The 27,293-nt window shown below is 37.7% G+C and overlaps 1 protein-coding gene across 19 annotated transcripts in view; it reads left to right on the top strand.

Moving 5' to 3' along the window:
- The window catches only part of PEAK1 (pseudopodium enriched atypical kinase 1), a 303,571-nt gene that overhangs the window by 13,220 nt on the left and 263,058 nt on the right, over positions 1 to 27,293 (top strand). For 2 of the 19 annotated variants that reach the window (XM_050799928.1, XM_050799941.1), the window contains exon 1: positions 17,472 to 27,190. The exons of 15 other annotated variants lie outside the window; for them this stretch is intronic. The gene's annotated coding sequence lies outside the window, so the exon portion shown is untranslated. Of the gene's footprint in view, positions 1 to 2,264; positions 6,093 to 17,471; positions 27,191 to 27,293 lie in introns of those variants that run through there. 2 more of the 19 variants (XM_050799934.1, XM_050799931.1) reach the window with 2 other exon arrangements.

The following is a 27,293-nucleotide window of genomic DNA, read 5'->3' as shown; positions in this document are numbered from 1 at the left end:
GCTGGGACTACAGGCGCCCGCCACCTCGCCCGGCTAATTTTTTGTATTTTTAGTAGAGACGGGGTTTCACCGTGTTAACCAGGATGGTCTCGATCTCCCGACCTCGTGATCCGCCCGCCTCGGCCTCCCAAAGTGCTGGGATTACAGGCGTGAGCCACCGCGCCTGGCCGGTTGTACTAATTTTCATTCCCACCAGCAGTGTAAAAGTGTTCCCTTTCACCACATCTGTGCCAACATCTAATATTTTTTGATTTTTTGATTATGGCCATTCTTGGAGGAGTAAGGTGGTATTCCTTTGTGGTTTTGATTTGCATTTCCCTGATTTTGATGTTGAGCATTTTTTCATATGTTTGGTGGCCATTTGTATATCTTCTTTTGAAAATTGTCTATTCATGTCCTTAGCCCACTTTTGATGGGATTGTTTGTTTTTTTTTCTTGCTGATTTGTTTCAGTTCCATGTAGATTCTGGATATTAGTCTTTTGTCGGATGCATAGTTTGTGAAGATTTTCTCCCACTCTGTGGGTTGTCTGTTTATTCTGCTGGTTATTTATTTTGCTGTGCAGAAACTTTTTAGTTTATTTAAGTTCCACCTGTTTATCTTTGTTTTTGTTGCATTTGCTTTTGGGTTCTTGGACATGAAGTCTTTGCCTAAGTCAGTATCTAGAAGCGTTTTTCCGATGTTATCTTTTAGAATTTTTATCGTTTCAGGTCTTAGATGTACATCTTTGATTCATCTGGAGTTGATTTTTGTGTAAGGTGAAATGAGGATCCAGTTTCATTCTTCTACATGTGGCTAGCTAATTATCCCAGCATCATTTGTTGAATAGGGTGTCCTCTTTCCACTTTGTGTTTTTGTTTGCCTTGTCGAAGATCAGTTGGCTATAGTATTTGGCTTTATTTCTCGATTCTCTATTCTGTTTAAATTGGTCTGTGTGCCTGTTTTTACACCAGTACCAGGCTGTTTTGATGACTGTAGCCCTATAGGATAGTTTGAAGTCAGGTAATATGACACCTCCAGATTTGTTCTTTTTGCTTAGTCTTGCTTTGGCTATCTGAGCTCTTTTTTGGTTCCATATGAATTTTAGGATCATTTTTTCTAGTTCTATGAAGAATGATGGTGGTATTTTGATGAGAATTGCATTTAATTTGTTGATTGCATTTGGCACTATGGTCATTTTCACAATATTGATTCTGCCCATCCGCAAGCATGGGATGTGTTTCCATTTGTTTGTGTCATCTATGGTTTCTTTCAGCAGTGTTTCATAGTTTTCCTTGTAGAGGACTTTCACCTCCTTGGTTAGGTATATTCCTAAGTATTTTATTTTATTTTTTGCAGCTATTATAAAAGGGGTTGAGTTCTTGATTTGATTCTCAGCTTGGCCGCTGTTGGTGTATAGTAGTACTAGTGATTTGTGTACATTGATTTTGTATCCTGAAACGTTACTGAATTCATTTATCAGATCTAAGAGCTTTTTGGATGAGTCTTTAGGGTTTTCCAGGTATACGATTATATCATCAGTGAACAGTGACAGTTTCACTTCCACTTTACCAATTTGGATGCGCTTTATTTCTTTCTCTTACCTGGTTGCTCTGGCTAGGCTAGGCTGTTTTTCATTATTTGCCTTTTGGAATCTGGCTGCATCCATACTGCTAAACCTCAAAACTAAATACTTCAAGTAAACTGCTGGGTCTTAATTCAGCTATTGGTTCTGAAGTTAAAAGAGCTTGTTCGTTTCCAGATTCAGTGAGGAAGGTATTATAATCTAAGAGTGATGAGAAAAATGAAAAACCTATTTTATTCTATACAGTATAACAGCAAATTTAAGTGGTTCTTATATACCTCTGCCCATACAAATGCAGCTTGTGAAATGATATTATCAGTGAATATGTAAATCACACCATCAGCAGCATAGAAATAATTTATAGATACAATGGTTTCTAATGTAGGGAGTTAGACTTCTGAATTCCTTAATTATTGACTTAGATTTTATTTCACATATTTTATTTTATTTTATTTTATTTTTTTTTGAGACGGAGTCTCGCTCTGTAGCCCAGGCTGGAGTGCAGTGGCCGGATCTCAGCTCACTGCAAGCTCCGCCTCCCGGGTTCACGCCATTCTCCGGCCTCAGCCTCCCGAGTAGCTGGGACTACAGGCGCCCGCCACCTCGCCCGGCTATTTTTTTGTATTTCTTAGTAGAGACGGGGTTTCACCGTGTTAGCCAGGATGGTCTCGATCTCCTGAGCTCGTGATCCGCCCATCTCGGCCTCCCAAAGTGCTGGGATTACAGGCTTGAGCCACCGCGCCCGGCCTATTTCACATATTTTAAAGTTAAATATATATAAATAAAATTTGAATCTTATAAATGCAACTTGTAGTTGTCAGTTTTGTATTCCAAATGTCTAGCAAAAAAATCTTGTCATCTAGGAAAGGATATGTTTTGTATTCTTTTGTAAAAGGCAATGGCAGGACTTTATTAAGGCGTGAATGCTGATCTTCTCTTATCTTCTATGGGCCTGCATCATCTGGATTTTTATGGGCTTGCTGTCTTACTAGGAGACTGACTCCTGCTATATGCAACGCTTTCCCTCTAATTTTCTCTGTCCTTTTTGGCTGAAGATCTCACGTGGAGTTGAATGTTACATATTATACCACACATCTTTTAAAAATTAATAGCTTTTATGATAGGAATATAGTTCATTTTTATTGTTGAAAAGTTGGAAAACGTAAAATAGGTAAAAAGGAGAAAATCTGTCATGCTACCATCCAGAGATAACTAGTGCTAATAACGTAGTGCCCTTCTCCTCAGTCTTTTTGTGTATATATGCATGTGAAAATATCTAATTGACCTCGGCCGGGCGCGGTGGCTCACGCCTGTAATCCCAGCACTTTGGGAGGTTGAGGGGGGCAGATCACGAGGTCAGGAGATTGAGACCATCCTGGCCAACATGGTGAAACCCTGTCTCTACTAAAATACAAAAACTTGGCTGGGAGTGGTGGCATGCACCTGTAGTCCCAGCTACCCAGGGGGCTGAGGCAGGAGAATTGCTTGAACCTGGGAGGCAGAGGTTGCAGTGAGCCGAGATTGCGCCACTGCACTCCAGCCTGGTGACAGAGTAAGACTCCGTCTCAAAAAAAAAAAAAAATCGAATTGACCTCATACTACTTATAATAGGGATATAGTTTATCAGTTATAATAAATGCAGTAAAGTGGTCACACTGTGAAAGGCATACAGGAGCTGAGACTGACTGAGGAGAGAGCAGGTTTATGTTCATTGCAGGAATTGGCATTTTTCTTTTTTTCATGTTGCTAAGCACACTCGATAAGTTGAATACATACTGAAGCAGTGTACGTACCTTTAATAATCTGATAACTTGCTCTTTTTTTCTGATAATGTATCATAGACTTTATCATTAATAAATCCTACCTCCTCCTGTGATCATTCTCCAGTGTATTGAGAACTGGCAATCATACAGAATATATTAGTAGAGCAGATTCTCTATAGTCTCAAAGAATATGTCTCAAATATTTGGGTATATCTTACAGCAGTGCTGTCCAACAGAAATAGTGCAAACCACATATGTAGTTTCAAATTTTCTAGTAGCCACAATTTAAAAAGTACAAAGAAGCAGGTGAAATTAATTTTAATGATATATTTTATTCTAGTATAAATAGTATATTGCAACATGCCGTCAATATAATGAATTTCTGAGATATTTTACATTCTATTTTTTCTGTCCTCCAAATCCAATGTATATTTTCCACTTAAAGCACATTTCACTTCAGACTAGCTGCATTTCAGATGCTTAGTAGCCACAGGTGGCTAGTATTAGCACAGTCCTAGAACATAGAATTTCCCCCCAGAAGATGCAGTAAAATATCATTTTGCAGGTATTCTGGAGAGTTATATGAGAAGAAAACAGCAAAGCCAAGTTACACCATGGATCCTGAACACTCACTTTGCTGTCTCATAAGATGTTAAACCTTTGCCTCAGTAAAATTAGATATTTCTGTATTTATGGATCTTCATGTCACGCAAGTGTTAAATTTGTAGTTGTCTAAAGGCCTACTGGATATATCTTAGAATGGTCAGTAAAATTGATCCTATATTCTAAAGTTCTGTTTTTAACTACCAGGTACTATGCTCATTACCTGGGTGATAAAATAATCTGTACACCAAACCCCTGTGACATGCAGTTTACCCGTGTAACCAACTTGTACATGTACCTCTGAACCTAAAAACTGGAAATGAAAAAAAATGTCATTCTGTTTCTGAAATGAATTTGTGGCATTGTAATAAATATGTGGCATGGTCATAAAGGTTAGTGATATAAACTGAATGTAATAGAATAGAATTGAATAAGCTTTGTTTTTAATTGAGTTTGTGGTCATGTGAAAAATATTCCTTAACATCTTAGGCTTTATTTTGTTCTGTAAGATGGAGATAATCCTGCCCTTTTTTCTTAATATGATTTTGATCGTCGAATGAGATGAATGGAAACTAAAGGGATGTGTTTTATTCATCTTCATGTCCCCAGGACTTAGTATAGGGTTCGATATGTGAACATCCAATAAATATTGGACTCAGAGGCTGAATATATATGGAAGAACTTTCAAAATAAATGTGCTACCAGTGGAAACTGTTATTACTGTACTTGATTTGTACTATTTCTTATTATTTAAATTCTTTACTGGAATATGAGAACTCTTTAATAATTATTTGCCTGTACAATCAAAAAGTAAGATTGCCTATTGTGGTTGTATTTTTACTTACCTGTAATATTTTATTCATTGAATCTTGTCTGTAGATAAATATATTTCTAAAAATATGTTATTATCTTATTTTAAAAGATATTTCATACTTAAAATAAATGTCTCTGCTTTTCTTCAGAGTAAACAATTTAAAATCTTGTTGGTATTGGGAGAGAGATGACTGCTTTCACCATACCCAATCAGCAGTATTTGAGAGACAAATACAATGTCATTGGAGGCCAAGATGATAGAGGCAAAGTAGCAATATTTTAAATACTGGAATATGGTTCTAGTAACCAGAAAAGGCTCCAATTTTGAAAGGATTTCTTATTTCTATAATGATGAGAAAAACTCCATCTTTTTCTTCTGCAATGGGATGCAACATTTCATCATTGCTTAGAGTGGAAGTATAACAAAATCATAATGCAGGAGCAAATAATGTATACGCAGAACTGCATTTCAAAGTGATCTTCATGAAAACATTAGCTTTTTCTAGCCTCAGCTATGAGTTTCTGCAACTGCCCACTCACTGAGTCATCTATAGCAATTGAAAGTTTAGATATTTCCCATTTGTTAGGGTATTTTTTTTCATACAATGTGGCTTTTATCTATCCTGAATGAAGTAAGCAAGATTCATATAAAATGGCATGTGCAGTATGAAAGTCTGCTTTATTGTTTCCTGGGAATAAATGAAGAACTTTAGGAAGCAGTTGAATATTATCAGTGTACTAGGAACCATTAAACTAAATGATACACTCTGGGAGTAGTTGGCAGTTTTTTGTTTTCATTATATTCCCCCACTTGTACCTTCACTCAAAACTGGAGCATATCTTTCAGTATTTGATGACAGAAAGATAATCGGATTAAACTTTATTTTTTTCCTATTTTTCTTTACATGGTAATTATATACTAATAATTTTAATATGTAATATTTTAAATATTGAGAAAATATAGCACATGTTACTAAAAGATATGCAGTGACATTGAAGACCATTTGGCTAAATGGGTGATATGTTGATTGAATGAAATAATTGGTCTCATTTAAAGAGGAGAGGAGGGAACTTGCTTTTTTCCCTTGATTTATTCCCTTGATCTTCTTTTCTCCCTGATGTCTAGATATGTATTTTAAAGCAATTCTATTACTGAAAATCCTCGGCTTGTTTCTGTTCCATTCTGAATTTTACTGTTTGTTGTTGTGCTTAGGCACAAGGGAAGAGGATTGAAATCTGTTTTTTTTTTTTTTTTTTGAGATGGAATGTCCCTCTCGGCTCACTGCAACCTCTGCCTCCCGAGTTGAATTAATTCTCCTGTCTCAGCCACCATAGTAGCTGGGATTACAGGTGCGTGCCTCCACACGTGGTTAATCTTTGTATTTTTAGTAGAGCTGGGGTTTCACCATGTTGGCCAGACTGGTCTTGAACTCCTGACCTCAGGTCATCTGCCCAACTCGGCCTCCGAAAGTGCTGGGATTACAGGCGTGAGTCACCGCCCCCAGCCCTCCTTTTCTTTAGTCTTACTACTTCTGTATCTTGCTTCTGCTCATTCTTAGCATAGAAAATATAATAAAGCAAGATGTACCTAATGACTACTTGGAATTATGTTGTAAATAATTTTTATTATTGGAACTTTAAAATTCCAATACAAATCAGCAAAAGCTCTCTAAGAAAGTAAAACTGGCACCTTTAATGTATGCCAAATTGCATTTTTTGCATTTGACATTTTGCTGTGTATTAATTTTGAGTTCTTTCGTGGCAATGTCCAATGAAGTTCCAATGAATAATAATAGTCTGTGGAAAATCAAAGATATGTTTATAGCTGATTTGGGAATTTAATTTAGCTATGAGCTACAATTTTTGTGTTGAGTTTTTTAAGAAACAAAAGAAATGTGATTTTAGGGGAGTATTGTGCTTCTTATACTCTTAACAATTGTATTATGACTGGTGCAGATTGACTGTCATGGTGACTGGTCCTTGGGTATCATTTCTAGGAAAATGTTGAAAGAGCAAGAAAAATATACTCTTAACTAGTGCTAAAATTAAACTGCTGCTTAAATTGCCAGCAAATTAGACATTTATCAGGAAAGGAAATCGTATGTATAGCAAAACCAAGGGAGAAGAAAAATTGCTCATTTATATGGTGATTATTTTGGAGGTAGTTTGCAGTTTGATGATGTTATTGTGAACCATTAATCTGTAAAACACATTTATTATAAGTGAGTTACAGGGTATGTACGAAAGCAGTTTTTATAGTATCCAGCCTACTTCTAGTGGGTAGAATGTAAGTTTTGGAAGTGTAAGTTTTTTTTTTCTTCTGATATACCCCTTTTAAAATTTAAAATTTATAAGTTCATGCCATTTATTGTATATATTGGGTTTTGTTGGATCTAAATGTTTTGTCAGTTATTCTGACATAAACAATACACAAGATTGTTATGTAGTGTTTGAAATAGTAAGGACCAAATGCAAAATCTTGATTATTTCATTTTAGACCTTAGAAAAATGTTTTAAATTTAGCAAGTGATGGACGAATAATATCTCAGAAAAATCCAAACAATATATTGAAAAATAGGACAAATCTTCCTTCGATATTTTTCTATTTCCCTTCCAGAGGTAATCATTGCAGTCAGCTTGATATCTTTCCAAGCATTGTAGTGTAGATATGTAGTTTTATTTTGTGTCTGTATTTTTAACATATTGCATATGTTGTTCTACATTTTACTTCCCATCTCAATATTAAATATAAATGCTCCTCAACTTATAATGGGATTATATCCTAAAAATTCATCCCCATGAGTTCAATTGTTTTAATTTTTAGATCCCACAAATAAGTGAAAGCATACAAAGTTTGTCTTTCTCTGCTTGGCTTATTTCACATAACATAATGACCTCCATTTCCATCCATGTTGTTGCATATGTCAGGATCTCATTCTTTTTTATGGCTGCGTAGTACTCCATTGTGTATATGTACCACATTTTCTTTATCTGTTTCTGTTGATGGACATAGGTTGCTTCCAAATCTTAGCTATCGTGAATAATGCTGCAGTAAACATGGAAGTGGAGGTATCTCTTTGATACATGATTTCCTTTGTTATGGGTATATACTTGAGGGTGGGATTGCTGGATCATATGGTAGGTCTGTTTTTAGTTTTTTTGAGGAACATTCAAAAACTGTTCTCCATAGTGATCGTACTAATTAATTTACATTTCCCCAAACAATGTATATGGGTTCCCTTTTCTCCACAATCTTGCTGGCATTTATTATTGCCTGTCTGGATAAAGCCATTTTAACTGGAGTGAGATGATATCTGATTGATTTTGCATTTCTCTGATGATCAGTGATGTTGAGCACCTTTTCATAGACCTATTTGCCATTTGCATGTCTTTTGAGAAATGTCTAATAAGATCTTTTGCCCATTTTAAAATCAGATTATTAGATTTTTTTCCTATAGAGTTGTTTGAGCTCCTTATATATTCTGGTTGTTAATCACTTGTCAAATGGGTAGTTTGCAGATATTTTCTCCCATTCTGTGGGTTGTCTCTTCACTTTATTGATTGTTTTCTTTGCTGTGCAGAGGCTATTTAACTTGATGTGATCCCATTTGTCCCCTTTTGCTTTGGTTGCCTGTGCTTATGGGGTAATATTCAAGAAATGTTTTCCCAGTCCAATGCCCTGGAGAGTTTTCCCAAAGTTTCCTTGTAGTAGTTTTATAGTTTGAGGTCTTAGATTTAAGTCTCTAATTCATTTTGATTTGATTTTTTGTATATGGTGACAGATAGGGGTCTAGTTTCATTCTTCTGCATATGGATAGCTAGTCTCCTCAGCACCATTTACTGAAGAGACTGTCCTAGTGTATGTTCTTGGCACCTTTGTTAAAAATGAGTTCACTGTAGATGTATGTATTTGTTTTTGGGTTCCTTATTTTGTTCCATTGGTCTGTGAGTCTATTTTTTATGCTAGTACCATGCTGTTTTAGTTACTATAGCATTGTAGTATAATTTGAAGTCAGGTAATGTGATTCCTCCAGTTATGTTCTTTTTTCTCAGGATAGCTTTGGCTATTTTGGGTCTTTGTGGTTCTGTGTAAATTTTAGAATTGTTTTTTCTATTTCTGTGAATAATGTCATTGGTATATTGATAGACATTGAATTGTCTATTGCTTTGGGTAGTATGGACATTTTAACAATATTGATTCTTCCAGTCCATGAAGAATCTATAGGTTGCTTTAGGTTGTGTGGACACTTTAACAATATTGATTTTTCCAATCCATGAACATGGTATATCTTCCCATTTTTTAGTGTCTTCTTCCACTTATTTCATCATTGTTTTATAGTTTTCATTGTAAGGATCTTTCACTTCTTTGGTTAAGTTAATTCCTAGGTATTTTATTTATTTGTAGCTATTGTAAATGGGATTGCTTTCTTGATTTTTTTTTCAGATTTTTTGCTGTTGGCGTGTAGAAATCCTACTGATTTTTTTGTATGTTGGTTTTGCATCCTACAACTTTACTGAATTTGTTTATTAGTTATAATAGTTTTTTGGTGGAATCTTTAGGTTTTCCAAATATAAGATCATGTCATCTACAAACAGTGATAATTTGACTTCTTTCTTTCCAATTTGGATATTCTTTCTTTCTCTTGTCTGATTGCTCTAGCTAGGACTTCCAGTATTATTTTGAATAACAGTGGTAAAAGTGGGCATCTGTGTGTTCCAGACCTTAGAGGAAAGGTTTTCAGTTGTTCTCCATTCAGTATGATACTAGATGTGGTTCCATCATATATAGCTTTTACTGTGTTGAGGTATGTTCCTTCTGTACCTAGTTTTTTGAATGTTTTTTATCATGAAGGAATGTTTAATTTCAGCAAATGCTTTTTCAGCATCCATTGAAATGATCATGTAGTTTTTGTCCTTCATTCTGTTAATATGATGTATCACATTGATTGATTTTCATATGTCAAGCCATCCTTGCATCTTCAGGTTAAATCCCACTTGATCATGATGAATGGTCTTTTTAATGTGTTCTTGGATTCAGTTTGCTAGTATTTTGTTGAAAATTTTTGCATAAATATTCATCAGAGATGTTGGCCTGTATCTTTTCTTTTCTTTTTTTAAAATGTGTCTCTGTATGGTTTTGGTATCAAGGTAATACTGGTGTCATAGACTGACTTTGGAAGCAGTCCCTCCTCTTCTATCTTTTAGATAGTTTGAGTAACATTTGTATTAGTTCTTTAAATATTTTGTAGAATTCAGCAGTGAAGCTATTGAGTCCTGAGCTTTTTTTTGCTGGATGACTTTTTGTTATAGCATTGATCTCATTATTTGTTTTATTTTATTTATTTTTTTGAGATGGAGTTTTGCTCTTGTTGCCCAGGCTGGAGTGCAATGGTGTGATCTTGGCTCACTGCAACCTCTGCCTCCTGGGTTCAAGCGACTCTCCTGCCTCAGCCTCCTGAGTAGCTGGGATTTCAGGCATGTGCCACCATGCCCGGCTAATTTTTTTTTTTTTTTTTTTTGGTAGAGACAGGGTTTCTCTGTGTTGGTCAGGCTGGTCTCGAACTCCCGACCTCAGGAGTTCGCCCACCTTGGCCTCCTAAAGTGCTGGGATTACAGGTGTGAGCCACTGTGCCTGGCCTTGATCTCATAATTTGTTATTGGTCTGTTCAGGTTTTGGGTTTCTTCATGATTCAGTCTTTGTGGGTTGTATGTGTGTTAGAATTTGTCCAGTCTAGATTTTCCAATTTATTGACAAATAGTTACTCATAGTAGCCTCTAATGATCCTTTGAATTTCTGCAGTATTAATTTTAATTTCTTCTTGATATAATTTTGGTTTTTTTTTGAATTTTAAAGAATGGTTTTGTGGCCTGATGTATGACCTATCCTTGAGAATGATCCATGTGCTGAGGAGAAGAATGTGTATGCAGCAGCCATTGAATAAAATGTTCTGTAAATATCTATTAGGTCCATTTGTTATAGAAGTGAGATTAATTCTGATGTTTCTTTTCTGTCTAGATGATCTGTCCAGTGCTGAAAATGGGATGAAGTTTCCAACTATTATTGTCTTGGGATCTAGATCTCTCTTTAACTCTACTTTTCTCTCTCTCTCTCTCTCTCTCACTCACTCTCACTCTCACTCTTTAGCTCTAATAATATTGCTTTATATATATGGGTCCTCCAGTGTTGGGTACATATATATTTACAATTGTTATATCCTCTTGCTGAATTGACCCCTTCATCATTATTTAATCACCTTATTTGTCTATAGTTTTTGTCTTGAAATCTGTTTTGTCTGAAATAAGTATAGCTACCCCTGCTCTTGTTTGGTTTCCATTGGCATGGAATATCTTTTTCCTTTTTTTAATTTTTAGTATGTGTGTCTTTATAGATGAAGTGTGTTTCTTATAGGCAACGGATAGTAGGGACTTTGTGTTTTTTTTGTTTTTGTTTTTGTTTTTGTTTTTTAATCCTTTCTGCCACTCTATGTCTTTTGATAGGAGAGTTTTGTTCATTTACTTTCAATATTATTATTGGTAAGTAAATAACTTACTCCTACCATATTTTTGTTTCTGGTGTGGTCTTTGCTTCCTTCTTTCCTTCCTTTCTGTCTTCCTTTTAGTGAAGGTAATTTTTCTCTGGTGTTATGTTTTAATTACTTGCTTTTAATTTTTTGTGTGTTTGTTGTATGTTTTCTGGTTTGAGGCTACTATGAGGCTTGCAAATAATATCTATCTAGCTACCTACTTACCTACCTATAGATAGACATTTGATAATGGGTTTTAAATAACCCATTATTTTAAATTGGTGATAACACCGATTGCATAAACAAACAAGCAAAGAAAACAACTAATAAAAACTCTACACTTTATTGTCATCCCACCTGCTTTTTAACTTTTTGTTGTTTCTGTTTATATTTTATTGTACTGTGTTTTTAAAAGTTGTAGTTATTATTATTATTATTATTTTTTTAAATTTATTTATTATTATTATACTTTAAGTTGTAGGGTACATGTGCATAACGTGCAGGTTTGTTACATATGTATACTTGTGCCTTGTTGGTGTGCTGCACCCATCAACTCGTCATTTACATCAGGTATAACTCCCAATGCAATCCCTCCCCCCCCCCCCCCCCCCCCCTCCCCATGATAGGCCCCGGTGTGTGATGTTCCCCTTCCTGAGTCCAAGTGATCTCATTGTTCAGTTCCCACCTATGAGTGAGAACATGCGGTGTTTGGTTTTCTGTTCTTGTGATAGTTTGCTAAGAATGATGGTTTCCAGCTGCATCCATGTCCCTACAAAGGACACAAACTCATCCTTTTTTATCGCTGCATAGTATTCCATGGTGTATATGTGCCACATTTTCTTAATCCAATCTGTCACTGATGGACATTTGGGTTGATTCCAAGACTTTGCTATTGTGAATAGTGCCGCAATAAACATACATGTGCATGTGTCTTTATAGCAGCATAATTTATAATCCTTTGGGTATATACCCAGTAATGGGATGGCTGGGTCATGTGGTACATCTAGTTCTAGATCCTTGAGGAATCGCCATACTGTTTTCCATAATGGTTGAACTAGTTTACAATCCCACCAACAGTGTAAAAGTGTTCCTATTTCTCCACATCCTCTCCAGCACCTGTTGTTTCCTGACTTTTTAATGATCGCCATTCTAACTGGTGTGAGATGGTATCTCATTGTGGTTTTGATTTGCATTTCTCTGATGGCCAGTGATGATGAGCATTTTTTCATGTGTCTGTTGGCTGTATGAATGTCGTCTTTTGAGAAATGTCTGTTCATATCCTTTGCCCACTTTTTGATGGGGTTGTTTGTTTTTTTCTTGTAAATTTGTTTGAGTTCTTTGTAGGTTCTGGATATTAGCCCTTTGTCAGATGAGTAGATTGCAAAAATTTTCTCCCATTCTGTAGGTTGCCTGTTCACTCTGATGGTAGTTTCTTTTGCTGTGCAGAAGCTCTTTAGTTTAATGAGATCCCATTTGTCAATTTTGGCTTTTGCTGCTGTTGCTTTTGGTGTTTTAGACATGAAGTCTTTGCCCATGCCTATGTCCTGAATGGTACTACCTAGGTTTTCCTCTAGGGTTTTTATGGTATTAGGTCTAACATTTAAGTCTCTAATCCATCTTGAATTAATTTTCGTATAAGGAGTAAGGAAAGGATCCAGTTTCAGCTTTCTACTTATGGCTAGCCAATTTTCCCAGCACCATTTATTAATTAGGGAATCCTTTCCCCATTTCTTGTTTCTCTCAGGTTTGTCAAAGATCAGATGGCTGTAGATGTGTGGTATTATTTCTGAGGACTCTGTTCTGTTCCATTGGTCTATATCTCTGTTTTGGTACCAGTACCATGCTGTTTTGGTTACTGTAGCCTTGTAGTATAGTTTGAAGTCAGGTAGCGTGATGCCTCCAGCTTTGTTCTTTTGACTTAGGATTGTCTTGGAGATGCGGGCTCTTTTTTGGTTCCATATGAACTTTAAAGCAGTTTTTTCCAATTCTGTGAAGAAACTCGTTGGTAGCTTGATGGGGATGGCATTGAATCTATAAATTACCTTGGGCAGTATGGCCATTTTCACGATATTGATTCTTCCTATCCATGAGCATGGTATGTTCTTCCATTTGTTTGTGTCCTCTTTGATTTCACTGAGCAGTGGTTTGTAGTTGTCCTTGAAGAGGTCCTTTACATCCCTTGTAAGTTGGATTCCTAGGTATTTTATTCTCTTTGAAGCAATTGTGAATGGAAGTTCATTCCTGATTTGGCTCCCTGTTTGTCTGTTACTGGTGTATAAGAATGCTTGTGATTTTTGCACATTAATTTTGTATCCTGAGACTTTGCTGAAGTTGCTTATCAGCTTAAGGAGATTTTGGGCTGAGACAATGGGGTTTTCTAAATATACAATCATGTCATCTGCAAACAGGGACAATTTGACTTTTTCTTTTCCTAACTGAATACCCTTGATTTCTTTCTCTTGCCTGATTGCCCTAGCCAGAACTTCCAACACTATGTTGAATAGGAGTGGTGAGAGAGGGCATCCCTGTCTTGTGCCAGTTTTCAAAGGAAATTTTTCCAGTTTTTGCCCATTCAGTATGATATTGGCTGTGGGTTTGTCATAGATAGCTCTTATTATTTTGAGGTACATTCCATCAATACCGAATTTATTGAGCGTTTTTAGCATGAAGGGCTGTTGAATTTTGTCAAAAGCCTTTTCTGCATCTATTGAGATAATCATGTGGTTCTTGTCTTTGGTTCTGTTTATATGCTGGATTATGTTTATTGATTTGCGAATGTTGAACCAGCCTTGCATCCCAGGGATGAATCCCACTTGATCATGGTGGATAAGCTTTTTGATGTGTTGCTGGATTCGGTTTGCCAGTATTTTATTGAGGATTTTTGCATCGATGTTCATCAGGGATATTGGTCTAAAATTCTCTTTTTTTGTTGTGTCTCTGCCAGGCTTTGGTATCAGGATGATGTTGGCCTCATAAAATGAGTTAGGGAGGATTCTCTCTTTTTCTATTGATTGGAATAGTTTCAGAAGGAATGGTACCAACTCCTCCTTGTACCTCTGGTAGAATTCAGCTGTGAATCCATCTGGTCCTGGACTTTTTTTGGTTGGTAGGCTATTAATTATTGCCTCAATTTCAGAGCCTGCTATTGGTCTATTCAGGGATTCAACTTCTTCCTGGTTTAGTCTTGGAAGAGTGTAAGTGTCCAGGAAATTGTCCATTTCTTCTAGATTTTCCAGTTTATTTGCGTAGAGGTGTTTATAGTATTCTCTGATGGTAGTTTGTATTTCTGTGGGGTCGGTGGTGATATCCCCTTTATCATTTTTAATTGCGTCGATTTGATTCTTCTCTCTTTTCTTCTTTATTAGTCTTGCTAGTGGTCTGTCAATTTTGTTGATCTTTTCAAAAAACCAACTCCTGGATTCATTGATTTTTTGGAGGGTTTTTTTGTGTCTCTATCTCCTTCAGTTCTGCTCTGATCTTAGTTATTTCTTGCCTTCTGCTAGCTTTCGAATGTGTTTGCTCTTGCTTCTCTAGTTCTTTTAATTGCGATGTTAGAGTGTCAATTTTAGATCTTTCCTGCTTTCTCTTGTGGGCATTTAGTGCTATAAATTTCCCTCTACACACTGCTTTAAATGTGTCCCAGAGATTCTGGTATGTTGTATCTTTGTTCTCATTGGTTTCAAAGAACATCTTTATTTCTGCCTTCATTTCGTGATGTACCCAGTAGTCATTTAGGAGCAGGTTGTTCAGTTTCCATGTAGTTGAGCGGTTTTGATTGAGTTTCTTAGTCCTGAGTTCTAGTTTGATTGCACTGTGGTCTGAGAGACAGTTTGTTATAATTTCTGTTCTTGTACATTTGCTGAGGAGTGCTTTACTTCCAATTACGTGGTCAATTTTGGAGTAAGTATGATGTGGTGCTGAGAAGAATGTATATTCTGTTGATTTGGGGTGGAGAGTTCTATAGATGTCTATTAGGTCTGCTTGCTGCAGAGATGAGTTCAATTCCTGGATATCCTTGTTAACTTTCTGTCTCGTTGATCTGTCTAATGTTGACAGTGGAGTGTTGAAGTCTCCCATTATTATTGTATGGGAGTCTAAGTCTCTTTGTAAGTCTCTAAGGACTTGCTTTATGAATCTGGGTGCTCCTGTATTGGGTGCTCCTGTATTGGGTGCATATATATTTAGGATAGTTAGCTCTTCCTGTTGAATTGATCCCTTTACCATTATGTAATGGCCTTCTTTGTCTCTTTTGAACTTTGATGGTTTAAAGTCTGTTTTATCAGAGACTAGTATTGGAACCCCCGCTTTTTTTTGTTCTCCATTTGCTTGGTAAATCTTCCTCCATCCCTTTATTTTGAGCCTATGTATGTCTCTGCGTGTGAGATGGGTCTCCTGAATACAGCAGACTGATGGGTCTTGACTCTTTATCCAGTTTGCCAGTCTGTGTCTTTTAATTGGAGCATTTAGTCCATTTACATTTAAGGTTAAGATTGTTATGTGTGAACTTGATCCTGCCATTATGATATTAACTGGTTATTTTGCTCGTTAGTTGATGCAGTTTCTTCCTTGCCTCGATGGTCTTTACATTTTGGCATGTTTTTGCAATGGCTGGTACCGGTTGTTCCTTTCCATGTTTAGTGCTTCCTTCAGGATCTCTTGTAAGGCAGGCCTAGTGGTGACAAAATCTCTAAGCATTTGCTTATCTGTAAAGGATTTTATTTCTCCTTCACTTATGAAACTTAGTTTGGCTGGATATGAAATTCTGGGTTGAAAATTCTTTTCTTTAAGAATGTTGAATATTGGCCCCCACTCTCTTCTGGCTTGGAGAGTTTCTGCCGAGAGATCTGCTGTTAGTCTGATGGGCTTCCCTTTGTGGGTAACCCGACCTTTCTCTCTGGCTGCCCTTAAGATTTTTTCCTTCATTTCAACTTTGGTGAATCTGGCAATTATGTGTCTTGGAGTTGCTCTTCTCGAGGATTATCTTTGTGGCGTTCTCTGTATTTCCTGGATTTGAATGTTGGCCTGCCCTACTAGGTTGGGGAAGTTCTCCTGGATGATATCCTGAAGAGTGTTTTCCAACTTGGTTCCATCTTCCCCCTCACTTTCAGGCACCCCAATCAGACGTAGACTTGGTCTTTTCACATAATCCTATACTTCTTGCAGGCTTTGTTCATTTCTTTTTCTTCTTTTTTCTTTTGGTTTCTCTTCTCGCTTCATTTCATTCATTTGATCCTCAATCGCTGATACTGTTTCTTCCAGTTGATCGAGTCGGTTACTGAAGCTTGTGCATTTGTCACGTATTTCTCGTGTCATGGTTTTCATCTCTTTCATTTCGTTTATGACCTTCTCTGCATTAATTACTCTAGCCATCAATTCTTCCACTTTTTTTTCAAGATTTTTAGTTTCTTTGCGCTGGGTACGTAATTCCTCCTTTAGCTCTGAGAAATTTGATGGACTGAAGCCTTCTTCTCTCATCTCGTCAAAGTCATTCTCCGTCCAGCTTTGATCCGTTGCTGGCGATGAGCTGCGCTCCTTTGCCGGGGGCGATGCGCTCTTATTTTTTGAATTTCCAGCTTTTCTTATTATTTTTGATCAGTTTATCTTTTAGTCTTTCTACTCAAGATATGAGTAAACACTACAATTACAGTGTTGTAATATTATGTGCTTTTCTCTATACTATTAGCAGTGAGTTTTGTACCTTCAGATTATTTATTTTTGCTCATTAAAGTCCTTCTCTTTCAGATTCAAGAACTCCTTAGCATTTCTCATAGGACAGGTCTGTTGTTGATAAAATCCCTATTGTTTGACTTTTGTTTGTCTGGGAAAGCCCTGATTTCTCCTTAATGTTTGAAGGATACTTTTACTAGATACAAACTACTCTAGGATAAAGTTTTTTTTTCTTTAAGCACTTTAAATATGTTATGCCTCTTGTCTCGTGGCCTGTAAAGTTTCCACAGAAAGTGTCCCGCCAGTTTTATTGGAGCTACATTGTATGTTATTTGTTATCTTTCTCTTGCTGCTTTAGGATCCTTTCTTTATCCTTGACCTTGGAAAGTTTGATGATTAAATGTCTTGAGGTAGTCTTATATGGGTTAAATCTTCTTGGTGTTATATAACATTCTTGTACTTGAATATTGATACCTTTCTCTAGGTTTGGGAAGTTTTCTGTTATCCTTTTGAATAAACTTTCTATCCCTGCCCACCCCCGCCCCCCGCCCCCACCAAGTCCAATAACTCTTGGATTTGGTCTTTTGAGGCTATTTTCTAGATCTTATAAGTGTGCCTCATTGTCTTTTATTCTTTTTTTCTTTGCTCTCCTCTGACTGTGTATTTTCAAAGAGCTTGTCTTCAAGCCTACTGACTCTTTCTTCTGTTGTTAAGAAACTCTGATGCATTCTTCAGTATGTCAGTTACATTTTTCAACTTCAGAAATTCTGCCTGATTCTTTTTAATTATTTTAGTCTGTTAGTTCAATTTATCTGATAGGATTCTGAATTCCTCCTCTATTTTATCTTGAATTTTATTGTGTTCCTCAAAAATAGCAATTTTAGTTTGTTTAAATTTTTAACTTTTAATTAGGAGTTATATGTATTTATGGGGTACAGTAAATGTTTTGATACAGGCATGGAATGAGTAATAGTCACATCATGGAGAATGGGGTATTCATCCCCTCAAACATTTATCCTTTGAAACAGCTATTTTAAATTACATGTCTGAAACGTCACATTATCTCTGTCTCTCCAGGATTGGTTCCTGGTGCCTTATTCAGTTTGTTTTAATTAGGTTATATTTTCCTGGATGGTCTTGATGCTTCTGGATGTCCGTTGGCGTTTGGTCATTGAAGTGTTATGTATTTATTGTCATCTTTGCAATCTGGGCTTATTTGTACCCGTTCTTTTTGAGAAGACTTTCTAGGTATTTGAAGGGACTTGGGTGTTGCAATCTAAGTTTTTAGTTACTGCAAGCATGTCTGCATTAGAGGGCACCCTGAGCCCGGTAACACTGGCTTTTGCAGACTCAATAGAGGTGCTGCCTTGGTGGTCTTGGATAAGATCCGGAAGAAGTCTCTGGGTCACTAGGCCAAGACTCTTGTTCACCTCCCTTACTTTCTCCCAAACAAATGGAATCTCTTTCTGCGCTGAGCTGCCTGGAAGTGGAGGAGGGGTGACACAAGCATTCCTCTGGCCACCATCACTGGGACTGTGCTGGGTCAGACCTGCAATCAGCATGGCACCGGGTCTCACTCAAGGCCCATGGTAACCACTGCCTGCCTATTGACTATGTTTGCTCAAGATACTAGAGCTCTACAATCAGCAGGTAGCAAAGCCAGCCAAGTTTGTGTCTTTCCCTTCAGGGTGTCAAGGTCTTCCTAGCCCTGGGTAGGTCCAGAGATGCCATCCAGGAGCCAGGGCCTGGAGTTGGAAACCTTAGGAATCTAGCTGGTGCTCTATTCTAATGCAGCTGAGCTGGCACTCAAGCCACAAGACAAAGTCCTTCGTACTCTTCCCTCCCCTTTCCGCAAGCAGAGAATTCTGTCCCCATAGCCCCCATTGTCCCAGGCCCATGGTGAGTACTGATTGGCTACTGCTGGTGTTCACTCAGGCCCAAGGACCCTTCAGTCAGCTTGTGATGAATGCTTTCAGGCCCAGGACTCTCCTTTCAGAGCAGTGGGCTCCCCTCTGGCCCAGGGCATATCTGAAAATGCCATCTAAGTGCCAATGTCTGAAATTTGGAACCCCACAATATCCCCCTTGGTGCTGTATCCCACTGTGGCTGCACTGGTAAGCTGTAAGACAAAGTCTCCTTTACTCTTCCCTCTCCTTTAGCAGAAGGAGTCTCTCCTTGTAGCTACCACAGCTGGGAATGTGTGAGGTGTTAGGTCTTACCTGAAGCCAAGTCTCACCCAAGGCCCTTGGCAAGTGCTACCTAGCTAACACTGCTGATTATTCAGGGCCCAGGGGTCCTTTAGTCAGCAGGTGATGCATCCTGCTAGGACTGGGTCCTTCCTTTCAAGGCAGTGGGTTCCCTTCTTGCCCAGAGTGTGCCTAGAAATGTGATCCAGGAACTAGGGCCTGGAATAGGAGCCTGCTTGGTGGCCTGTCCTACTGTGGCTGAGCTGATATCTGAGTTGCAAGACAAAGTCCTCTTTACTCTTCCCTCTCTTCTCCTCAGAAGGAAGGAAGGAGCCTTTCCCCAAACTGCAAGCTGCACTGCCTAGGGTTGTGGGGGGCATTGTGGGGAGCAGAGTTCAAGCACTGCCTTGGTGGCCCTGGCTCGTGTCTCACTAGATTGTGTACTCCCCAAAGTCCACTGGCTCCAAACCCAGCACCACACCAGGACTTGCCCAGGAATTGCAGTCCTTGTGGCCTAGACTGCCTTTCAAGTTTATTTAGAACCCCAGAGCACTTTAGCCCATGGTGGCAAGGCTCTCTGGAACTCAGGTTCCAACTGCGGGGATGGGCAATTCCCCTCTGGCCAGGGCTGCTCTAAATGCTCCCTCTGTGGGCACCAGCTGAGTTCTGCCTGGTCTTGCTTTCCACTGTGACCGGGCAGCACTGATGTCCAAAGGAAAGTCCCACAAGCGTTGTGCTCTGTTTTCCCGCAAGTGCACAGCTTCCCTCTCCACGCCATACAGGATGGGGAAGGGGGGAGGGGGTGGTGTCGGCAATTAAACGCTGTCTTTCCTACCCTCTTCAGTGCCTCTTTCAGTGATAAGAAGTTAAAAAATCAGATGATTTTTGCTTGTTATGAAGGTGCTGTTTTGTGTGGATAGTTGTTCAATTTAGTGTTCCTGCAGGGAGGACGATTGTGGATGCTTCTATTTGGCCATCTTACTCTGCCTCCTCCTCAACAAAAGCTGGATCTTTTTTGATGAATGAGAGCAGTAAAGAAGACCATCCATGAGGGTAGAAAACCTGTGTTTTCCTATTCAAAGTTAGATCTCCTGTACCTCTCTTTATATCTAATATGGCATAGACATGAAGATGTAGGAATAGATGAATGTATAAATGCCATATATATGATGCATATTAATCTTTGGGCCATGAGTTGAAAATAACCTGGCAGTTAAGGCTGCAGAGATTGCCTTGAATTGCACTGGCGTTAATACATCTGTAATACTGAGCAGTTAAGCTCTTTGATAAATTATCAGAAATTTGAGTTCTTTTGTTCTCTTGCTGTATTTTACTTTATTCTATTAGAGGTATTACTCTTTTTTCACATAGATTATCATTATCTAAGTTATGATCTAAGCTACACAGGTAACTTTGGCCACACCATTCAGAGTGAACAACTATGATGAATATTGTTTAGTGTGTATCCCACCAGTGGTTCTATTATTTCCATATTGAAGATTCTCATTTTAAGTTCAGTTTAGCGAGCATTTTCTGAGTGCCTTCTTTGTGACAAGCCTGGTGCTAAATGCTGCGGGTACAAAAATGAATGAACTACAGTCTGGCCTTCCTGTATCTCACTGCCCAGGAAGATGATTTCATTGCTACATGTCAAATACAATTATAGGGGTGTATACAGGACCATAATTTTGCACTTTGGTGTTAATTTGACTATTCTTATCTAGAGACAGTTTATAGGCTAAGAGTTTAAATTATTTCTAATGGTTCATCACACTTCACATTCTGGTATTATCACTTTTTAAGAACTTCCAGGTAAATAATTGGATATTAGTATGTATGTGATGATCTCTTCTCCTCTCTTTAATTTCTTGGCATGTGGATTCCTCCCTAACCTCAGCTTCCACTTGCTGCTGAAAAGAGAACTCTTTAACTTATTCGCTATCTTATTTCCTTGTATAACTAACAGTTTGCACACTGTTAGTATACAATGTCAAGAGTTGGCAGAATTTAGGATCCTTTGATAGTGATTTCTCTTCCCTTTTTTGGGAAGGGATACTAAAAAACAGTGATTCAAACTTCTATATCTTTGTGCTTTACACTTTTTCTTTTGGATACTTGCTGGTGGGTACTGTTATCTTAGCCTGAACCAGAAATAGTGCCATCCGATCATATTGCTTTTCATTTCAATTTGGCAGCATCTTTAATAGCAGTGCAATAGTCTGGCTTGGTGTTCTCGAGTTGAAAAGATTCTAGCATTTGTACCATAGAGAGTAAATAGTGCCCCCTTTCCCTGGTATCTCTTTTTTTTTTTTGCCCTGAGTTAGGTTGGTGCCAGTACCCTTTCCTCTTGTATTTGAATCTGACCTTTATATTTTTGTCCCGCTAGAATATAAACTTTCTGAGCAGGGGTGGTCTTGTTCACAGAGGTATTATAGCACTTAGAATAGTGCCTGGTCTGTAGCAGCTTGCAGTAAATACTGTTGAATGAATGGTATGTGAACAGTGCTGCCCAGAAGACTGAATCTTTAATGCGCAGTTCTTGTTTCAGAGCAAGGAGTTGTATTTCTGTTCTTTATGTGAAACTGTGTGGATACTGTGTAGCTCAGCAGTAGCACCATGGATCTGGGCTGCCTCAACCAGTATCATTTGCTAGGGTAACTAAGAAGATTTCTACTGCCCAGCTTATCCAGGTATAAGGAGAGTCATAAATGGAGTCTTCTAAGTCTGTGGGGCTGGGATTCAAGGTCTCTGTGACTTTAAACTGAAATCCTGATGGGGACAGTGTACCCTCACAGTCCTAGGGAGCCCTTTGAACTTATTCTGCAGAGGCAAAAGTTCTTACCTTTTTGGTTGTGTCATCTTGCAAGGAGTTCCTGGAATTCCCAGGGCATCTGGATTGTGCCCCAGGAAAAGTTGACAGTTTATTGTCCTGTTTAAGAACTGGGGATCTGCAACCAGACCACCTTGTTGAAATCTTGGCACTGTAATTTCCCTTATTGTGATCTTCAGCAAATTACTTATTTTGTTTCTTAGTTATCTCATCTCTAAAATGAAAATAGTACCAATTTATAGTCGAATTTGTGGTTTAATATAGGCAAAGGGCTTAGAACATGCCTAGCACACAGTACCAATATTCAGTAGATATTAACATTTACGCATTTGATACAGAGAAAATTCATACCTCTTTTGCTCATTTTCATTCTAATATGCTTCTTGAGGAAGAAGAGAAGTCACAGAGGTGCAGCTGATGTTCTGGAAATTTTACAGAGGCCTACCTGTGCCCATTGAGGTGTGTTGAGCATATAATAGCACATAACATCAGCTTCTAGTGCTGTCATCCATCACCACGTGTCAGGTGGAAAGGAGGTGAGAACTTTAGCTCTGGAAAGCTCTAATTATCCTCAAAGCAGACCATGCTCAATTTGACAGTGTCATGATTTTTAATATTTGAAAATTCCAGAATTGCTACTCTGGATGTAATCCTTTCTTTTTCTTCTTCCTCTCTCTGGCTTTTACTTATGCAGTTAGGTGAATATGATGCTCCACTTCCCACACAGATACCCAAATAGCTCTGACTGCTGAAATATTGGTGTCTTACTGTCAGCACATAACTTGTTGCAGTGTTATTGAAATTTTCACTGTTTTGAAATTTTTACTGTTATCTGGGTTTGAATCCCAGCTTTCCCAGGCTTCAGTTTTCTTTCATTTGTCAAATGGGATAAAAGTATCCACCTCATACGGTTGTTGTGAGGATTAGTAATGAATACAAAACACTTAACATAGTATCTGGCATGTAATATTAGTTGTAAAGTTAATATATCCATTATCGTCATTCTGTTTCAAATCAGCAATGAAATACGGACTACACTAATCCCATTTCTGCTTGGAATTGTGAGTCTAAATGAAATATAGCAGTTCCCTGCTTGAAATATACCGTAAATCTTCCAATTGCAGTCAGGACTTTACTACCTTCTAGGGTATACAGGGATGGTGGAACATAGTAAACCTTGAGATTTGGCTTTCCTGTCTTTGTATTCTAGCCTTGCTACCCAGAGGTAGTAACCTAGATTTCTATTACACGCACCCCTTGATGCCTCCTCCCATAAAACTGCAGTAATCTAATTTGTACTCTGTCCTGGAATTGAAGACAGAATTAGGAAATGCATCCAGTACGTTTGGTAGCAAAGTTCTGAAATGGCCTCTAAGATAATTACTTTCATAATAACCTACAAATTTTCATGTATAACCACAAGTTATCATACTAGCTTTGTTACGTTTCTTTTTCTTTGACTTGCAAAACATCCCTCCATTAAAGATGGTATTATCTCCCATTTACAAATCAGGAAAGCAAGACTTAGAAAGGTCAAATAATTTGCCTAAGGTTGCACACCTGTCTAGTGACACACAGCATTGATTCACCCTACAGCTTTTTCCTTTTTGCTCAGAATTAGAAAGCTGAATCCCAAAATTAGGGTCAAAATTTTTCCTATAAAAACTTGTCAGTGATAAACTGAACAAAGAGAATGTATGCAGTGCCTTATGCCTGTAATCCCAACACTTTGGGAGACCAAGACAAGAGAATCACCTTGAGCCCAGGAGTTCAAGATCAGCCTAGGCAATATAGTGAAACCTTGTGTCTACAAAAAATTTAAAAATTAGCCAAAGTTGGTGGTGCACGTCTATAGTCTTAGCTGAGGCTGAGGTGGGAGGATCGTTTAAGCCCAGGAAGCAGAGGTTGCAGTGAGCCAAGGTAGCACCACTGCACTACAGCCTGGGCAACAGAGCAAGACACTATCTCAAAAAAGAAAGAAAGAAAAAAAAAAGAATAAGCAAAAGAAGGTAAACAGGCAGAAAGAAGATATGAAGAAAGTTAAGTTAATAAATGTGGAACATAAAAGATAGGATGGAAACAAATTTATTCAAGCATCTCTGGTAAACAATTCATATAAGGCCTGTTTGATGGAGGCCTTTTTTTTTTTTTTTTTTTTTTTTTTTTGTAGTGTGAAGTTTTAACTTGGAGACTTAGAATTCAAACTTGAAACTATAGAAGAGAGGATGAAGACAATATTAGCAGTTGAAAGGAAAATGTAGAAATAGAAACGTTATATATATTTAACAGAAAACAATGATCGACATCAAATGTTGAAGATACATGTTCTTAATGATAGCTATATGTAGATATGGTTCAGAGAAGGTAAATTGCATGTATTATTTGATACACGGAGAGAAGATTCAGGTAAGTATTCTGGAGTTAATTCCTGAATTAGTTGCCATAGTATTAAATTATATTTTTCTGTAAATGAGATGCCAACGTGAGGCTTCTTTTATTTGGAGTGTTTAAGCAGGGGAAAAGAAGGCAAACACTGAATAGCTACTGCACCTATCTGAGGAAGTGTTGTAATACACTAAAAGTTCAGATACAAATTTCATTAGCTGCATGTTAGCATGTCATATCTGTCACTCTGAGGCTTTACCTTTTACCTATGAAACCCACGTTGATAATTAAACATTTTCACATGTTTAAACTTCTACAAGATGCTCAAGTTTTGTACCTTCAGTTTATGCATGATCCAGTTGCATATACTGTTCAAATTCTTTTTATTTTTTTGAGACAGGATCTTGCTCTGTTGGCTAGGCTGGAGTGTAGTGTTGCTACCATGACTTACTGCAGCTTTTACCTCCTGGGCTCAAGTGATCCTCCTGCCTCAGCCCCACAAGTAGGTGGAACCACAGGTGTGCACCACCACACCCAGCTAATTTCAGCTATATATACTTAGAACATACTAAGTATACCAACTTGCTAACATTCACTTCAACAGGATAAAACTGGCCTGCCTTCCCCTCCTTACCAACCGGCTCTCCTCTGACTTCTAGGTTTGTCAAGAAGGCTGCCATCCACATAGTTGGCCAGATACCAAGATGCTGAGGTCACTTTTTATTCATTGAGTGCTTTATTTTTATATCTGACCAAGTCTGGTAGTTCTTCCTTTGGAATATGTAGCTTGTTCGTTTCTCTTCACTGTCACTATTTTATTTATTTTTAATTTTTGATTCTTTTTGCTATAGAGGGAAAGATAATTATTGCTTGTTTTTTGGGAATTCTCATAACTTCCTCAAGTAATTTTGTAATGCATTTTCCTGGATAATGCTTTTTCATTTTTTCTTAATTTAGTTATGTAACCTTAGTTTGGCTGCTTAGGTATGTCACTGGAGAGCTACTTCCCTATTGGGAATGTAATTCTCAGTTCTGCTAAGAGAGGAGATCATACACATTAGTTAGGGTTGTCATAAAAGGAGTTGAAAACATCAGCTGTTAGCAAATCACTTTGCTTATGTGATTTGTTTTGAATTTGAACAACAAATCCATCTGTTTTACCTTAAACAAAAGGTAAGATATGCATAAAGACAAGTATTTTTGTAACCTAGTATGAGGGAATTCTTACCCTACAAAATTATTTTGGGAGCAGGCTAATTATATTTACACCTGGGCAATGAACAGCCAGTCTTTGAAGATAGTAAAGCATCAGATAACTTACCATTTTAAAAATCTATTGATGTGTTTGTTTCCAGGAAGAGAGAATTTAGTAATTTATTAATTTAAGGGAGCAAGTGTTTTTGTAGAAAAGATTATCAAGAGTATAATCAGGCCTCAATGGCAGTTTTCTTGTGAGAAATGCTAGAAGGAGGGAGATAATTTTTGTTGGAGAGTTATTCTGTGTTGAGAACACAGAAATAGTTCAGAAGTGCATTAGGAGTGTTTACAAACTTATATGTCTGCATTTTATTGAGTTAACAAGTTTACTATGTCTTGTTTAAATAGATTTTTTTTTATTATGGATACACAATAATTGTATTAGAGAAATTCCTTAAAGATCTTTGGTAAGAGGATCCCTCTCCATCTGCTGATTTCCAATATATTTCTATTGTGCAACAGCCAGCTATGCATGCCTGTCGACTGAGGTATTAACAAGGCATGAGTTTGCAGTTCAGTAGGAATCTAGACGTAGTGGTGTCATGGGAAGATCCTCTTGCGTATGGTCTGGTGTGATGGATGACCAACTGTGGGACCGGGGAAAACAACACTTCTCTTGGCTTCATTTCTCACTCTGTAAAATAAGAGTTACATCAAGGGCCCTTCTATCTCTGAGTCTCTCATTTTATGATGTGACCAAAATCCCTTCTGAGCTCCTCATGGAGAGGTGTTTGTTCCATAGCCCTTTCTGTTTTTTTAATGTAGTCCTTGCTCTTATGGGTATGAACAAAGCCAGCCTAAATGGATTGGGGTTTTGGAAACTTTTTTCCCTCTGATTGTAATTAAGTGACCTAAACAGATATTGAATTTATGACCATAATGTTAATAGCTTTGTGCTACCAACAACATTTTAACAGCAAAGCAGGATTGTTTCCAAACTAGAAATCTATGAAAATTCAAATATTGATAAAGAAGGCTTCACATACTTTGTTGTACATAGAGCCATTCTTAGGAATACTTGGGATGCTCATTCTAATAATAACTTCAGTATAAGAGGTAATTAAGAACAAAGACGTTGGAGGTATACTTCCTGGGTCCACATCTGGTTCTGCCACTTGCTCATTTTGTGACTTTGCACAAGTTATAATACCTACTAAATAGATTTTCTGAGGAATAAATGCTGAGGAATATATGTCTGGCCTATAGTTCTACATATGTTTAGCTGCTGTTATTAATTACTTTTACATGCCAGGAGTCAGTGCCTCCTATAACAGCTCCATTAATCCTCATAGCAGTTCTATGAAAATAGTATCATTTTTATCCTCATGAAGAGACCAAGACTCAGAGAGGCTAAATAATTGGCCCAAGATCACATGTAAAATGGATGCTACAATAGCAAAGACTTGGAATCAACCCAAATGTCCATCAGTGACAGACTAGATTAAGAAAATGTGGCATGTATACACCATGGAATACTATGCAGCCATAAAAAAGGATGAGTTTGTGTCTTTTGTAGGGACATGGATGCAGCTGGAAAAATCATTCTCAGCAAACTATCGCAAGAACAGAAAACCAAACACCGCATGTTCTCACTCATAGGTGAGAATTGAACAATGAGATCACTTGGACTCTGGAAGGGGAATATCACACACCGGGGCCTATTATGGGGAGGGGGGAGGGGGGAGGGAGGGCATTGGGAGTT

The sequence above is a fragment of the Macaca thibetana genome, chromosome 7 (assembly GCF_024542745.1).
Source record: "Macaca thibetana thibetana isolate TM-01 chromosome 7, ASM2454274v1, whole genome shotgun sequence".
Classification (NCBI taxonomy): Eukaryota; Metazoa; Chordata; class Mammalia; order Primates; family Cercopithecidae; genus Macaca; species Macaca thibetana.
The sequence above is the reverse complement of the archived record's forward strand: the minus strand, read 5'-3'. Positions and strand labels throughout refer to the sequence as shown.